This window comes from Paroedura picta, chromosome 7, assembly GCF_049243985.1.
Source record: "Paroedura picta isolate Pp20150507F chromosome 7, Ppicta_v3.0, whole genome shotgun sequence".
In the NCBI taxonomy this organism is placed as follows: Eukaryota; Metazoa; Chordata; class Lepidosauria; order Squamata; family Gekkonidae; genus Paroedura; species Paroedura picta.
The window spans coordinates 27,493,052-27,510,832 of NC_135375.1; the positions used below are offsets into that span (position 1 = coordinate 27,493,052).

Sequence of the window (17,781 nt, forward strand, 5' to 3'; positions counted from 1 at the left end):
GGTGATCTTTGAGGCATTCACAGTTAGATTCCTCTTATACAGAAGAATTCAGTAGAATTCTTTTAACACAATAGAAGACCTTCAGAGTCAGAGATTTGGAGGCCACATACAGAGCCGTATATAAAAAAATACTCTTGCTTGATTGAACGGCTTAATAAAGCTGGCACAGTTCTGATATTTTAATTTGTGTCTGGACTTGCCTGAGATGGAGTGAGAATAATATCTGAGCAATGTAGCTCTTAATTCAGGCATGTGGGTGCAGATTTCCTTCTGCAGCGATGAATGCTCTGCGTTGTGTGGGGCATACTTCAGTCTGCTCTCACCCCGGCCTGAACTCTTGAGTACAGCCCTGAAAAAAATACCATTTGGGGATCAGCGTAACAGAATACTCAAGCTATGCATTTGGGAATGAAGAGCTACTGAAAGAGGGCAACAATAAATATGGCTTTCATTTCTTCAGGGAGTTTTCAGAATCATTTCGTTGAGAGATTCCTGGGTTGCATCGAACCTCTCTTCCTCTAGCTTCAGCTTCATGAACGGAGAGTTATGCACAATGCATTGTGTGCGCGCAGACACACATTCGCAATAGGCTGTCGAGCTAGAAGAAAACAGCAACCCCAAGAGCAAAGAGAGTGTGGGCTCAGTTGAAAACTTCTCATGAGAAACTGTGCTTGCATCTCAAACGAAATAAGCGCTCTGTGCACCTCTGTGTTGAGTGCAAATATAAAAGAACTCCATTGTTGCCAGATGAGACTAATTCTTTAAGCAGGGAACTTGACACGGCCTTGCAACTCCAAGTTTGGAACAGACACCAATCCCCTGCTATCCCCCCTGGCACAAACTATTCTTTTCTGAGGCTCACACTTCTTCCCAGTCCCATTGTGGCTGGTTCCCCACCAAGGCACCCAGAAGGTACTATTTCCAGTCCTGTGCCAATAAGTGATGGCAGCGATACCAGGAAAATGGAGTTCAACCCCCCCCCCCGGGTGTTATTAATGTTTTTGTTTTTATGGCCCTGTAAATTTATTTTTGCTGATGGCGGTTGTTAATAAAAATAATATTAACAATATCAATAATTGGCATTATTCCGTCACCCTCATCCTCATTAGATAAGGGTGAGGATGATGGAACAACAATGTTCTCCTTGGTGCTTTAAGAAATGCAAGTCTGCCAGCTAAAATGTGACATGGAAGATACAACAAATGGAGGGGAGGGAGCTTTAAGTGGTGCGCTGCATAAAAAAATTAAACCTGGGTCCATAGCTTTAGATAACTCGTAGCCCAGGGGTGGTCAAACTGCGGCCCTCCAGATGTCCATGGACTACATTTCCCATGAGCCCCTGCCAGCAAATTCTGACAGGGGCTCATGGGAATTGTAGTCCATGGACATCTGGAGGGCCGCAGTTTGACTACCCCTGTCCTAGCGTAACCTAACCTGTAGGTGGAGCCTAGTGTTCTCTCAGACCTACAACTCCTTCCAGACAGAGATCAGTTTTCCTGGACAAAATGGCAGCTTCTGAGGCTGGATGTTGTATGACATCACATCCTTGCTGAGCTTCCTCCCCTCCCCAAACTCCATCCTATCATGGTATTGCCCCAAATCTCCTGGAATTTCCCAAGCCAGAGTTGGTAATCCTACCTTTCACGGTTAGGGATGCAAGCCTCTAGGTGGGACCTGGAGAAGAAGAGTTGGTTCTTATATGCCACTTTCTCTACCAGAAGGAGTCTCAAAGCGGCTTTCATTCCCTCTGCCCACAACAGACACCCTGTGAGGTGGGTGAGGCTGAGAGAGCCCTGATATTATTGCTTGGTCAGAACAACTTTATCAGTGCTGTGGCGAGCCCAAGATCACCCAGTTGGCTGCATGTGGAGGAAAAGCAGGGAATCAAACCTGGCTCGCCAGATTATAAGCTGGCTCTCCTAACCACTACATCAAGCTGGCACTTTCAGAATATGGATGCTTTGGAGGGTAGACCGTATATGGCACTTTCTCCAATGGAGGTCCCTGTGTTCCTCAAGCTCCACCCCCAAATCTGCAGGAGTTTCCCAGTATGGACCTGGCAAACGGAATAAAATGAGAGGAGAGAAAAATATATCCTGCCCTTGAGCTCCTTGGAAGAAAGGTGGGATGGGGAAATTGCATTTTTATTAAAGGGGTTTTGTATAAAGACTGCTCTTTAAATGATATTTATAGTGCTGTTTTTTACAGTTATTTTTAGCTGTACAGCCGAAAGTGCGGATATATTAAATTCATTAATCTATCCCACATCCTGAAATAATATGTGTACTTACTCTAAAGGCAGATAGCTGCCACTCACACATTATGTGTTTACTGTGGAAGGCACCATTAGTCATGCATTAGTCATTTACTTTTTACTTATTACATTTTTATCATACTTTCTTGCATGATGGAACTTGACGGGGCTCCGAGGAGGTTGCTAGGGTTTCCAGCCACCAGGAGGCAACCTCTGGTAGACCAGGGAAGGGGGAAGGAGACTTATTCCAACAGAACAGTGTGGTGATGTCACTTCCAGTTCTGCAGCCAGAAGTGGCATCACAGCAATGTGGAACACTATTTCTGTGTGTTTGTACCCCAAATTTCCCCCCTTTTACCCTAATAAGTGGCAGTGAAAAATGAAGGTCAAGGGCAGGAGGGCTCCCCAGAGGTCATCCAGACTCAAACCTGCTTTTAGTTTCTTCAAAGTGTCATCAATTACCCTCTCAAACCACATACAGGACCAAGCCATCTCTAGAGATACCGAGGCCTTGGGGGGGGGGGATTGAGCAGGGAAAAACTAAAATTGAATTCTTTCTTTCATTTACATATGGATTTGGGGAGAAAGCTTTTTAAAAAACCTCAATAGAAAACTTTTTTCTTCTCAGGGAGAATATATGGCCTCTACATCTCTAAATGGATCAGAATGTCATTGTTAAGAGTTCTACAGATCTACTGCCTGGTGGTCTCCTGACCCCCCCCCCCAGAGCCTCAGCTGACCTGTGGATTGGGGGGGGTAAGGGTAAATTGTGATGGCAGAGTTTGAATATGCAAAGGGCACAGCACTGGCTCATTAAACTGCAAATACCTTTATTGAGAAGATAAACATGTAAAGTTATAGGAGAGACATACTAACAGTCTAAGTGTTCTTCTGTGTTCTTCAGCTGAAGGCAAACAGGGAGGAAGTGTGCTCAAAGGAGCAAGAAGTCCTAAACTCAGCCAATCAGGACAATAGAGGAGAGTATTTGAAAAAAACACTAGGGAGTTTCTATCTAAATATGCTAATGACATATCTCCCCCAATGCTCTCTGTAAGATAATCTTCATATCCTTTGAAATCATGCACACTACTGATCTTGCATATTCCAACATGGTGAGCAAACATGGCTGAAAGCATAATATAAATGAGAGCAAAACTTGCTCTGATTGTTGTCTTGAAGTGCCAGGGATGATCAACAGATTGAAGCCTCCTATTCCAAGCAAAGAGAGAAATTGATGAGCAGGAAGAGAGGACAAGGTGTATCTGGGAGGGAGGGGGCAAGTCACCTAGGTCCCTGTGGGCCTTGTTATCATGTTTTAGTCAATATGGACAGTGTGAGGGGGTGTCTGTAAAAGGGAATCTTGGAGGGGGGGAAGGGAAGGAAACAAAATTCTCTTTTTAAAAGATTATGCTATGCACAAGCCAGGAAAATAGTCAAGGCTTCCAGGTGAGACAATTTCATCGTTTTTCTTTCCCCAGTGAAGTTGTTTAACAGTTCCTCTGACTAATCAGCAGACTGACTCATGGGTTTCCCATTCTTTTCTTTGCCTTCTTCTTTTTTTTAATGAGAGAGAAATGTGGTCTGTTTCTGCTTTGGGTTTTGTCTCCAAGGTGAGCAAACTCATTTTCCTCCTGGAAAATTCTGTGCCAATGGATCAGCATACTGAAGGCCTGACTATATGGTACACAAATGAGAATATCGAAGCCCTTGATAGGCACTTAAAAAAACAAAAGGAACTCAACCCAGCTGCAGAAAGTGGCTTTTTGAGAAGAAAGCAGAGAAGGGAAGTACTTAATCCTTATCTTGCTGGGTGCTTTACAGCTCCAGATCCCCCTCAGCCAGGTTCCAGATGCATGCTTACCCTTGCAGTCATATACTTGGAAGGCTGTAAAGAAAAAGTAGTTGGGGGTATCAGAAGGATTGTTGTCAAGAAAAGGGTTAAGTGCTCCCTTTCCCCCAGCTATTTTTGTTTTACTGATGTGTTTGCATGAAAACTGTAGTTTGACCTTTACTGGAACTCTTCACCTGCTTTACATTCTTTCAATTCCACTGACCTAATGTAAGAGCTGGAACGTCAGATCCATGAATCAAGGCAAGCTGGACGTGGTTAAACAAGAAATGAGAAGACTGAACATCGACATTTTAGGAATCAGTGAACTAAAATGGACAGGAATGGGTGAATTTAATTCAGATGACCATCAGGTATACTACTGTGGACAAGAATCTCGCAGAAGAAATGGAGTAGCATTCATAATCAATAAGAGAGTAGGAAAAGCAGTCTTGGGATACAATCCCCAGAATGACAGAATGATCTCAGTTCGAATCCAAGGCAAACCATTCAACATCACAGTGATCCAGGTCTACGCCCCAACCACTGCTGCTGAAGAGGATGAAGTTGATCAGTTCTATGAAGCCCTACAACACCTTCTAGAAGCAACGCCCAAAAATGATGTGCTTATCATCATGGGGGATTGGAATGCTAAAGTAGGAAGCCAAAAGATAACCGGGATAACAGGCAAGTTTGGCCTTGGAGTACAAAATGAAGCAGGGCACAGGCTGGTAGAATTTTGTCAAGAGAATACAATGGTCATAGCAAACACTCTTTTCCAGCAACCCAAGAGACGACTCTACACATGGACATCACCAGACGGTCAACACAGAAATCAGATTGACTATGTGCTCTGCAGCCAAAGATGGAAAAGTTCTATCCAGTCAATAAAAACAAGACCAGGAGCTGATTGTGGTTCAGATCATGAGCTTCTTGTTGCAAAATTTAGGCTTAAACTGAAGAAAGTAGGGAAAAGCACTAGGCCACTCAGGTATGAACTAAATCATATCCCTGATGAATACACAGTGGAGGTGACAAATAGATTTAAGGAATTAGATCTGATAGACAGAGTGCCTGAAGAACTATGGACGGAGGTTCGCAACATTGTACAAGAGGTAGCAACTAAAACCATCCCAAAGAAAAAGAAATGCAAGAAATCAAAATGGCTGTCTGAGGAAGCTTTACAAATAGCTAAGGAGAGAAGGGAAGTAAAAGGCAAGGGAGAAAGAGAAAGATACACCCAATTGAATGCAGAATTCCAGAGAAAAGCTAGAAGAGATAAGAATGCCTTCTTAAATGAACAGTGCAAACAAATAGAAGAAAACAATAGAATGGGGAGGACCAGAGATCTTTTCAAGAAAATTGGAGATATGAAGAGAACGTTTCATGCAAAGATGGGTATGATAAGGGACCAAAATGGTAGGGACCTCACAGAAGCAGAAGAGATTAAACAAAGGTGGCAAAATTATACAGAAGAACTATACAAGAGCGAGCTTAACATCCCTGATGACCACAATGGGGTAGTTACTGACCTGGAGCCAGACATCCTGGAATGTGAAGTCAAATGGGCCTTAGGAAGTCTGAGCAACAATAAAGCTAGTGGTAGTGACAGCATTCCAGTTGAACTATTCAAAATCTTAAAGGACGATGCAGTAAAAGTGCTACACTCAATATGCCAGCAAATTTGGAAAACTCAACAATGGCCACAGGATTGGAAAAGGTCAGTTTACATTCCAATCCCAAAGAAGGGCAATGCCAAAGAATGTTCAAACTACCGCACCATTGCACTAATTTCTCATGCTAGCAAAGTTATGCTCAAAATCCTACAAACTAGGCTCCAGCAATATGTGGACCGAGAACTTCCAGAAGTACAGGCAGGATTTCGAAGAGGCAGAGGAACTAGAGATCAAATTGCCAACATACGCTGGATCATGGAGAAAGCTAGGGAGTACCAGAAGAACGTCTACTTCTGCTTCATTGACTATGCTAAAGCCTTTGATTGTGTGGAGCACAACAAATTGTGGCAAGTTCTTAAAGAGATGGGAATACCAGAGCATCTTATTTGTCTCTTGAGAAATTTATATGCAGGTCAAGAAGCAACAGTGAGAACTGAACATGGAATCACTGACTGGTTCAAAATTGAGAAAGGAGTTCGGCAAGGCTGTATACTGTCGCCTTGCCTATTTAACTTGTATGCAGAGCACATCATGAGAAATGCGGGATTAGAGGAGTCACAAATTGGGATCAAGATTACAGGGAGAAATATCAACAACCTCAGATATGCAGATGATACCACTCTAATGGCAGAAAGTGAAGAGGAACTAAAGAGCCTGTTGATGCGGGTGAAGGAGGAGAGTGCCAAAGTTGGCTTGAAACTCAACATCAAGAAAACAAAGATCATGGCATCCGGCCCTCTCAATTCCTGGCAAATAGAAGGGGAAGAAATGGAGATAGTGACAGATTTTATTTTCCTGGGCTCCAAGATCACTGCAGATGGGGACTGCAGCAAAGAAATTAAAAGACGCTTGCTCCTGGGGAGGAAAGCTATGGCAAATCTAGACAGCATCCTAAAAAGCAGAGACATCACCCTGCCAACAAAAGTGCGTTTAGTCAAGGCTATGGTCTTCCCAGTTGCAATGTATGGCTGCGAAAGTTGGACCATAAGGAAGGCCGAGCGTCAAAGAATTGAGGCTTTTGAACTCTGGTGCTGGAGAAGACTCTTGCGAGTCCCTTGGACTGCAAGGCGAACAAACCAGTCAGTCCTAGAGGAGATCAGCCCTGACTGCTCTTTAGAAGGCCAGATCCTGAAGATGAAACTCAAATATTTTGGCCACCTCATGAGAAGGAAGGACTCCCTGGAGAAGAGCCTAATGCTGGGAGAGATCGAGGGCAAAAGAAGAAGGGGACGACAGAGAATGAGGTGGCTGGATGGAGTCACTGAAGCAGTAGGTGCAAACTTAAATGGACTCCGGGGAATGGTAGAGGACAGGAAGGCCTGGAGGATCATTGTCCATGGGGTCGCGATGGGTCGGACACGACTTTGCACGTAACAACAATAACAAATGTAAGAGCTGCTGGCAGGTGGTGTGAGAGATAATGCAGAACAAGGTGCCGGGGAGAGATCTGGTACCTGTAAATGCCTCTAGGGCAAAGATCAGCTAGTAGATCCCCTCAACAGAAAGCTTGTGGGGTTAATGGAGTATTAGGATGATAGCTGGGCATGGCATGAGGGGTATTATAAATTATTTTATTTATTTTACTCAGCCTTTTAAAAATCCTGCAACTTTATGAGCCCTCTGTTTACAGATGAGGAAGATTTTACTTGAATCAGTGTGAAATGTCATAATGATTCCATGTTCAGAACTTTTACCTTGCATCTTTTAGGCTTTCGTTTTCCTCTTCTGGTTTAGAAGATGCTTGATGCAGAAAGATTAGGATGATGGAGCTGGGGAATAAGGTTTAAAAAGTATCCTCTGTTACTATTAAACATCTGAACGTTGTATTTGAGGAAGTGTGTGTGCACACAGAAGCTCATACCTTGAATAGAATTTTGTTGGTCTTAAGACACCGCTGGACTCTAAATTGGTTCTGCTGCTTCAGACCAACATAGCTACCCACTTGAATCTATATGTGAACATGTTGCTAAAGGTTAAAGTAACAGAAGTGATGCCTTTTTTTGAGGCTTGTTCATCATGCATGCAGGTTCCTCCAAATGGTAAAACACGGGATTTAATCTTGAAGGCAGAGTCAACAGTTCTAATTTTCACAACTGTGATGAACCCTGGGGGAACAGTTCTTATCAACCTGTGGGACTCTGAATGGCTCCATGTCACCATTTCATCTGGAATTAACATGAATTGGTCATGCTACTTCTGCAGATACCCAAAGTGGCACCGTGGTCCCTTTCTTGACTCTTGCCAAATGCTTTATGAGCCAGTGTGCATTATACCTCGAATAACACTTTGTTGGTTTTAAAGGTCCCACTGGACTCAAACATTGTTCTGCTGCTACAAACCAAATAGGCTACACATCTGAATACAGAAGAGCCTTGGCGTAGTGGTTAGGAGCACTGACTTCTAATCTGGTGAGCTGGCTTTTGTTCCCCGCTAATCCTCTACATGAAGCCAGATGGGTGACCTTGGGCTCGCCACAGCACTGATAAAGCTGTTCTGACCAAACAGTAATATCAGGACTCTCTCAGCCTCACCTCCCTCACAGGGTGTCTGTTGTGGGGGGAGGAAAAGGAAGGTGATTGTAAGCCGCTTTGAGACTCCTTCAAGTAGAGGAAAGCAGTATATAAGAACCAACTGTTCTTCGTCTTTTAGAAACTGGGTGCAGCTTTGGGCTTTTCTGATTGGTCACTGGAGACCCGATTGGATGAACAAATTAAACTGATGTCGTGTGAGTAGAACCTACCAATATAGTACTTTTAGTGGTTTTATTCTCTCTTCCCCCTCTTTCCCAGTGCAGTTTGTTTTTAAAATTACAATATTTGCTGGAGTATAATACTACTTTCCCCCCCTGAAAAACATGCCTCCAAGTGGAGGGGTCATCCTATACGCCGGGTGCACTTCAGTTGGGATAGACATAGCTGCCCATAATACTGAAATATAATGTAACAAGCTCTATATTTTGAGTGGAAATGTTGGGGGGTCGCCTTATACGCCTAGTCGTCTTATACGCCAGCAAATACGGTAATCTTCTTTTCCCCTGGGATTTCCTTTGTATGTGACTCCATCTCTCATGGTGGTCCTTTTGTTGCACCCACTACTTGCCATCAGAATTCCAGCAGTGTCCACAGGCCCCAAAAGATCAGATACCATTGCTCTAGGTGATGCACTTTCCACACTTTTGTAATAATTTTAGCAAGAATGTGGCCCAACCCTATTATCACAATCTGATTATCACAATCCGGATGGGAAGGTACGTGCCTCCCTTCATGCTGGTACAATATTCAGGCCATCGGAGCTCATGGCCACCATTTTGCTGACCATGCCAGTGGAAGGCTTTTTGAGGGCTTAAAAAAAAAACAAAAAGAAAAACAGTAATTCTTTTTGGGTGCATTTTCTCAGACTCTCTGCAAACTGTACCGTGAAGGGGAGTACCTCAGAGTTTATCTCATCTAGGTCTTTCTGCAGAAGCCAGTGGAACAAGTTTGCTTTGAAAGGTTTGCCTCTCGTTGTTTTTAGCTCTGTTAACAGGCAGGAGGTTGCCTCCACTATCATCAAAGTCATTGGAAAGACACACTGAAAAACACCCTGCCACAAACATATCTGACATCTGACCAAGCATGCGGTGGCTCTCAAAATCAGAGGGCTTAGTCAAGTTGTTCATCTTTGAGGTGCCACAAGAGTATCAGCTGTCATGTGCAACTGGGAAATGTTGTTGCAGATAATCTTATAAACAACAATCACAAGCTTGCTCTGGAAGAGTTATCCGAGCAAAAACCAGTCCGGGTTTCTATTCCATTGACTTTACCCTTATTAATCTCAAGGCTATTTGGGTGTTTTGTTGCCAGAATTAAATATTAGAGTTAGCGGGGTAGATCCTGCCATTTCACTGGACAAAATTTGAAGCCTGCCTCCAACCTTTGAGGCTCTTCTATTGGAGGAAGGGCAATTTAAGTTGGAGGAAGACACCTTAGGTTGGAAGAAGTCTCATTGGATCTACACCAACTTCCATAGAACATTGCTCATGAACAAGGCATTTGCTCCATCCAGGATGAATTCCCTGACTTACTCAGGAATGGCAGTTGTGACTAATTGGGTCATACACAGCAGTGGGGAAGTTGTTCCAGATAGTCCCAGCAGAAGCAAAGAGAGCAGGGCAGAGTAACCGAAAAAACCTCACCTGGATGGCAACATGCAACTGAGGTGCCTGTCATAACACACCTATTTGGGAATAGACCCTACTGGATACCCTGGAAATGATGTCTGACTAATTAGGCACTGGATTTATCTGTGAATGTATGGGGTGAAAGATACATTGGGCACATGTACAGACCTGTTCAGATATACACACACCAGCACAAAACTCTGGATGGCTGACAGTTGTGTAGAAAATGCTGTATTTGGGAGTGGAATCCAAGGAAGGCCAAACAACAGGCAGTGTGACACGTGCTTCGATAATCATGACATATTGACCAAGAGGAAGGGGGTTTCATTCAGAAGCCCACTCACAATCTTCTTACCAGTCTAAGCAGACTCTGAAACCAGAGCGGGGAGTCCTTTGTGACTGAGCTTTTGCAAACTCAGGAACAGATCATAATGTGTGATTCCACCCTCCCTCCATGATATGAGAGATGCAAATGAGAGAGTAAGGCCTAGGTCAGTGAGACCTAGGCCTTACTCAGTGTGCTTGTACATCAGTTATTTACTCCAAGCTTGCTGCTGTTGGGAAGTGGAGGTCAGATTTTCCCAGTCCTTCCCACACAACGGCCATGGTCCCTTATCAATGGTGTTTGTTTTTTTTTAAAGAAAAAGTAGGTCTCCAGCTTCTTTCATTAAAGAGATATAAGAAAAAGCTGTATCTCTTCAATGGAATGATCTAGAGGCTTACTTTTTAAAAGAAAGCTGGTAATTCAGAGAACCCAACCAAGATATTGGTATAATGGTACATCAATAAAATACTACTCAGTTTCCAATTTCAAAAACAATACTGGGAAAACTTCCATTGTGGAAACCCCTTTGCCACTATACTATATTAGGAGACGCAGCCGTGATGGGAAAGTACACAAGTTTCCCATGTGGAAAACACCTCAGCGAATGTACCTTTCTATAGAATGGGGAGGTCATGAACTCCAGATGAAGAAGCACTATGCATAGAAGATAGGGCATTCCTATTCTATTGTCACTGACATTGTTCATCAGACAGAAAAACTGGCAGACTATTGTCTGCAAGATTTTAGAAGAGTCGTGGCAACTGATATCGCGAGTCATGAGGTAGGAAATAGAACGGGAAGATTAAGATTGGCACTTCCAGCTAAGGTTGTCAGAGTCCCCCTGGCCACCAGCAGATAGTGGAGTAAGGCTGCTAGCTCCAGGCTGTGAAACTCCTGGAGATCTGGAGATGGAGCCTGGAGGTGGGGACAGAGACCTCAGTGGGGTACAGTGCCATCCAAAGCATCCATTTTCACCAAAGGAACAGAGGTAGTCTGAAGATGAGCTGAGCTGTAATTCCCATGGATCCCAAACTCCTACCTAGAGGCGTGCTTCCCAGCACCCCGTTATGTGCACGGGAGAAAGAAACTGGCATCAAACAGCACCAAAATTAGTGAAAGGCTTTGTGGGTCCAAAACAGCAATGCACAATATGCAGTTTGAGTATAAACAGTTTCTCAACTCTGTTTTTCTCTTGACAACTGTTTTCAAGTTGGCCAGCTCATGCCTTTGTTGTAACTTAAGCTAAACATTCATCTAGTGTTTTTATATCCTGCCTTTCTATCCAATGAGGAAACCCACCATAGCTTACATTGTACCAAACAAAGTCAGTACAAATAATATAAATGTGCAGCCAGGATAACAATGAAGGGCACACACCATGAAAACAAAGATACCCACAATATTCGGCCACACGTTTGCTTTATTTATTAGGACGATTTTTGACCCCGGCTTTCTTCTGAAGTAGAACGCAAGGCTGTTTAAGGACAAAAACTTGAAAAACAACAAGGTAGAATAGCTCATATGCAACAACGAAGACCCAAAAGTGACCAAAGAACAACAGCAGTACCAAAATCACAGTCAGTTGTGGAAGTGGCAATAGTACAGAAGTTCATAATCATAAAAATAACAAAAGCCAGACATCAGCAATATAAACCATGGTAAAGAAATATGCACCATGTAGCCACAACGGTCCAACTCAAAATAAACTATGAATGTGTGCCTAGGCTGAAACCACTTCTTCCCATTCATTTATTGTTCTTTTTGCTGCTCTCATTCCAGCCTTCTCTTACTAGCTTACTCTTTGTCCTCTCCTGCTTCTGTTGTCTGTCTCCTGCTGTCAGACTGAGACTGGAAGCTCCATAGGGGCAGACACCCATTGTGCCTGTCCATTTTTTATGTTCCTCTGTAAAGTCAACATTTGTGTGTGTGTGTGCATTTCTTAATTTAACTATTGTTTGACTGGAAGAGTTATTACCCTGTCCTACAAAACATCCTCAAGAAAGCTCACGACCAATAAAGAGACCATTGGAAAAATAAACACTCAGTTGCAACATAAAAACAATGTTCAGCCTTCCTCAGCAGGCCAAAGTAGCCACACATTCTTCCCAAATTCTACTGCAAATAAAGAAAACAACCCCAGTATCACCTGGTGGTCATCTACCTTTTGACTTCAGCTATGAAGAAGAGGTGAAAGCTCTTCCTGCTCTGGGGTCAGTCACTAGCATAAGGTACTTTGTCTCTTCATGCCAGTCACCACTGTCTTGCAAAGAGAAACAATAATGTTGAGGTTTGGCAATGTGTCACCTGTTTTGATAATTGTTCTATGAAGTTGACCCTGAATCCAGCCCTGAACTTCAGCTCCCCACCTAGTTTGCTGTAGGTGTTCCCTCTCCCTTTATCTTCTGCTAATAGCTGTGGGAGAGTAGCCAGCTCCAGGCTAACAAACGCCTCAAGCTTGGGTAGTGTGGAGTGGAACATGGAGTGGATGGAGTTTGGAGAGGGGAGGGACTTCAGAAGGTTTTATTCTATACAGCCCGCCCTGCAAAACAGCAATTTTCTCTAGAGGAACTGATTGATGTAGTCTGGAGATCAATGGTGATTCTGAAAGATCCCAAGGCCCCACCTGGAGGTTGGCAACCCCAGCTGTAAGCAAGAGTCTTTCTGTATGCGTAAGCTCACATCCTTTGGGTATCCTGAGCTGTGAAGAAGGCACCCCTCGCTTTGAGACCTTGTTGGTTATGTTGGCCTTTGTTGACTCATCTCTCTTCTGTTGTTTCATGAGTAGTAACATTTTGTTGTAACACTAAGTGGTGTGTCACCAGTGTGTTCTTGTTTTTCCCTTTCTCCAAAAAAGAACAAAAACATGATGATATCAAGTGTGACGTTTCACTATGCATCTTTTAAAAATAAATGTGGGTCGACAGAGGCAATGACACATTTATGATTGGGTGCAGCTTAATAGTTAGGCTACAGCGAATACATATCAAAGTCATTATAGGGGAAATATTTGTCTAGTTCCTGCCTTGAGTCCAACACTCAACAATTGTACTCAGGAACCCCACTTGGGTCAGAACTAGGGATCCCAACCTCCAGGTGAGGACTGGGGATCCTCTGGAATTACAGCTCATTTCCAGACAACAGAAATCAGTTCCCCTGGAGAACATGGATATTTTGGAAGATGGGCTCTATGCCAGTGTGCCCCATGGATGTCCATGTCCTCCCCAGGCTCCACTCTTCAAATCTCCAGGAGTTTCCAACCTGGATCTGGCAACCCATCCCCTGCTAGTGGCCCGAAGACTCCTGAGAATCCCAGTCAGAACTCACCAACAAGGGTAGGACAATGCCTTTACCACAGGATGCATTTGTAGCAGCCTGATTTCCCCTCAGCAAGCTCGCCTGCTGCAATCACGTCAAGAGCAGCCCTGAGCTATTCAGCGGAGAAGCTCAACCCCTCTGGATTAAAGAGAGGCTGAAATTCAAGCCATGAGGCAAATTTGATGAGATCTGTCTAGGCCTCAACAGCCAACATGGACAATTCTCTGCAAGTTCAGAAACCTTCTCCAAGCTTAATGGCATTAATTATGATGGGCTGTTTTTTTTTTAAAATCAGGTGGGTCTCTGAGCAGATGGCAGCCAAATGTTGTAAATCGATTTTGATGACAGGAAAGCTATTAAGATGTTATCTCATTCTATGCTTCAGACATTGGAGAGTGTTTTCTTAACATGTCTGCATTTTAATAACTAGAAAACCAGTTGCCTTATGCAGAGGGCTCCACACGTCACCTTCTGTGTGATCCTAGAGAAATGTATGCCCTTCCATATACGTTTAAGTCAGTAGGTTTAGAAGCCTGCAACTCTGCTTGGGATTTCACTGTCTGAGCTGCTGCATTTGGCGTGAGTTGTAACTACAGACGACTGTTCAGGTGTGTGACTTTGGCACGCTTCTCTCTCATAAACAGGTAGAGGTGTCTGGTGGCGTGTTGGAGCTTATCATCATTTTGAAAGTGCCAACAAAAGAAACTCAATCTTCTGAATGCCTGGAGGAATATAATTTCATAGGTAACAGCAAGGTCAAAACATTTCCTCAGCAAACACACATTTTTCTAGGTCTCTTTAATCCAGGTCCTCTTTTAGGGCAATGAATCCGGAAGTTCAGATTTGACCTCTGTCATGAACTCTCAAGGTTGGCCAAGAAGCTCTCTGTGAGGCTCACAACTGAAAAATGGAAGTGGAAGAAGAAGAGTTGATTCTTATATGCCACTTTTCTCTGCCTGAAGGAGTCTCAAAGGGGCTTACAGGCACCCGGTGAGGTAGGTGAGGCTGAGAGAGCCCTGTCAGAACAACTTTATCAGTGCTGTGCCAAGCTCAAGGTCACCCAGCATGTGGGGGAGTGGGGAATCAAACCCAGCTCACCAGATTAGAAGTTAGTGCTCCTAACCACTACACCAAGGTTCTTCTGTATTCAAATGTGTGGCCTATTTGGTCTGAGGCAGCAGAACAAGGTTTGAGTCCAGTGGCACATTTAAAACCAGCAAAGTGTTATTCAAGGTATAAACTTTCATGTGCATGCACACTTCTTCAGATAATTGAAACATAGGTTATTACAACAGCAAATTTGACTTGCAGGATTATGGTAAGGATTCTAAACTAGATAATATATGCTAAACAGGGAAATGCCTAGCTGCTGAACAGTGCAACCAAGTTTTATCCAAGGCACAAGTTTTCGTGTGCACACTTTGTTTTTAAAGACTTTGTTCATCTTAAAGGTGCCACTGGACTCAAACATTGTTCTGTATGGGATTGTGCTATTCTCTTAGTTGTCAGCATTCTGTTCTGTATCTTTACTTTAGGCCATGTTAAGTTAATACAGTAGTGAATCTAGTCTTCATTTTCAAGGCCTCTGAACAAACATCTCCACATACAGATTTTGGAAGAAACTGAAAATGTTGGCACTCAGTGAAGCTCTAGCAAGACCTTTGGCTTGCCTGGGGAAAGAAGGTAATAGTTCCATGAAAATTAGGGTTGCCAGCCTCCAGGTGATGGCTGGAGATCTCCTGCTATGACAATTAATCTCCAACTGAGATAGATCACTCCACATGGAGGAAAGGACTGCTTTGGAAGGTGGATTTTCTGCCATAATACGCCATTGAAGTCCCTCCCTTCCCCAAACTCTCCTCTCCTCAGGCTCCACCCCCAAAATCATCAAATTTTTCCCAACCTGGAGTGGGCAACCTTAATGAACATAATGTCGCTGGCAATAATGTTGCAAATTATTGAGAAACTTAACTTGCTAAGTTACCGTATTATGCACTTCAAAGCTCACTTGAGTTCAAAGCTGGGAAGGCCACGCCCATTCAAGGAATTGTATTTGGATATGAAGCCATGTGAGACAGTAATGCTGCTTCAGTAATCAGGCCAAGGCTTGGAACTCAAGAGGTATAAACTCCAGAGATAAGAATAAACCAGGCAAATAAAACAAACCAACACTGTCTGGCCCATTTCCCAACTACCAGTTCAGCTAGGCTCATGATGAAATGTAAGTTCATTGTGTAAGTTCATGAACTGTAATCTCCCTGAACATTAGGGAAAGTTCATGAACTATAAGTTCATGATGAGCTGTAAGTAGCGGCATACAAAGAGGGACTGGCTGCCCAGGGGCAGGCCTGGTCAGCATGGAGACAGAAGTCATTGAATGCTACATTCTGAAACCTGGAAGGCAGACAGAGCAACATAGGCCAAGAGATAGAAACCCAGACTGTAAATGTCTTGAAAGCAAGCTTTGCTGCTGATGCTGCTGCTGCTGCTGAGCAGATATAGGTCTATAATCTGCTTGAATGGGGAAAGGCTACCTAGGAATCAAAGGTAGGTTATTCTGATCATTCTACGGGAAGAGCAAGCCAGCAGAAATTAGTGGTCTACCCAAAGAGTTAGCAGCATGCTAAGATGTGGAAAGGAAATACCACTCCATTTCCACTCCACTCTGCATCATATACAAAGGACTGCAATATATATTGTTTAAAAGCAGAGATGGCTTCAAATTGCCATTTGATCAAATTGGACAAGCACCTGCGAACTTTCCAAAAAATTTCTGAGAAATGTTCTAAATGCTTTGAACATCTGTTCTCATGCTGCTTCCTTGTGGCTCTGCTGAACTTACCTGAAAACATAAAACAGGAGGAAGGTATGTGGTGTGTGGTTGGTCTTTCTAATATTCCAGGCTTTTCAATTTCTCATGCTTGACACTCAGGCCAAGTCCATTCATGCTATCTGAGTGTTCTATATGACGTCACCAACACTTTGCGCTGCCACCTGGGAACAGTAGTTCAGTCTAGTAAATTCTGAGCTGATGCCACTATAATAAATGACATCATAAATGACATTGCTTTAGGATGCTTAGGGCTAATCCTGCGTTGAGCAGGGGGTTGGACTAGATGGCCTGTATGGCCCCTTCCATGATTCTATGATTCTATGATTCAACTGATTAATGCTACTGGCACAAAGGCAATACAACACTCAAAATGTAAGTGAGGCTAAATGTATGATGTATGGTCTGTTCCTGATGACCCTGGGACATATATAACCAAACCCAACAACTAAATTGTAAGTATAGAGCTTTGTGCTCCACCACCTCCAACTGGCTAGTGATCCCTTGCCCCAAGGAAGCCCGCTTGACCTCAACCAGAGCTAGAGCTTTCTCTGTCCTGGCCCCCACCTGGTGGAATGAGTTCCTAGAGGAGATCAGGGCCCTGACAGGTTCCATAAGGCCTGCAAAAGGGAGCTCCTCTGCCAGGCATTTGGTTGAGGTCAACCGGAATCAACAACACTCACTGGGACCCTGAACCTCCCTCCCAGGAATCCATGACTTGGACAACTATGGATCTGCTTGATTGTTATACTGTTAAATTGTTATTCTCTTGTTGTTGTTGGTATTATTATCATCACCATTGCTGATATTCTATTCAATATGAAAAACTGAGTTCAATGTATAGTTCCTTTGCGTTCCATGTGAACCACCCTGAGCCTCAGGGGAGGGCAGTATACAAATGTAATAAACAAATTGATAATTAAATAAATGCTAATGGTAGCTACCCAGCCGGCCAATACACTGAATGCTACCAGTTGCTCCAGTGCAGAACTACACACAGAATAATGCTTGCCTAAATAGCAAGCAAACCATCCATGGGATTATATCAGGCGCTCGACTCAAGAGGAAACGGACACTGCAAGCAGGACATTGTATTCCGTTTTCAAACATCTTATTTACAATCATCAAACCATGGCTAGTTAAAGCCCATCAGAATCCGAAGATCACAACTCAGCCTCCTCCTAACCGGCAGCTTTTCTGGTTGCGACTCAGGAGGCACGTGCATGCTTTTCATGCCTCTAAATCCCAGCCCCTCCAATCAAATGCTTGCCAATTGGAGATACTGGAAGAATCTTTTTTCTGCCAGAGAGCCCCTGTCAGCCAAAGTAGGTGTTCCTAAGCAAAATGGGCCATAGCTTGCTTGGGTATAACTCACAAGCACCAGAGAACAATCT

At 43.6% G+C, this 17,781-nt stretch overlaps 1 long non-coding RNA gene across 1 annotated transcript; it reads right to left on the reverse strand.

Moving 5' to 3' along the window:
• Positions 1 to 203: 203 nt before the first annotated feature.
• Positions 204 to 16,563, reverse strand: LOC143841747 (uncharacterized). Its single transcript, XR_013232779.1, has 3 exons — positions 16,400 to 16,563; positions 12,404 to 12,498; positions 204 to 349 (listed from the first exon to the last, which is right to left on the reverse strand). It is a non-coding gene; the product is annotated as an uncharacterized LOC143841747 (long non-coding RNA).
• Positions 16,564 to 17,781: the final 1,218 nt, after the last annotated feature.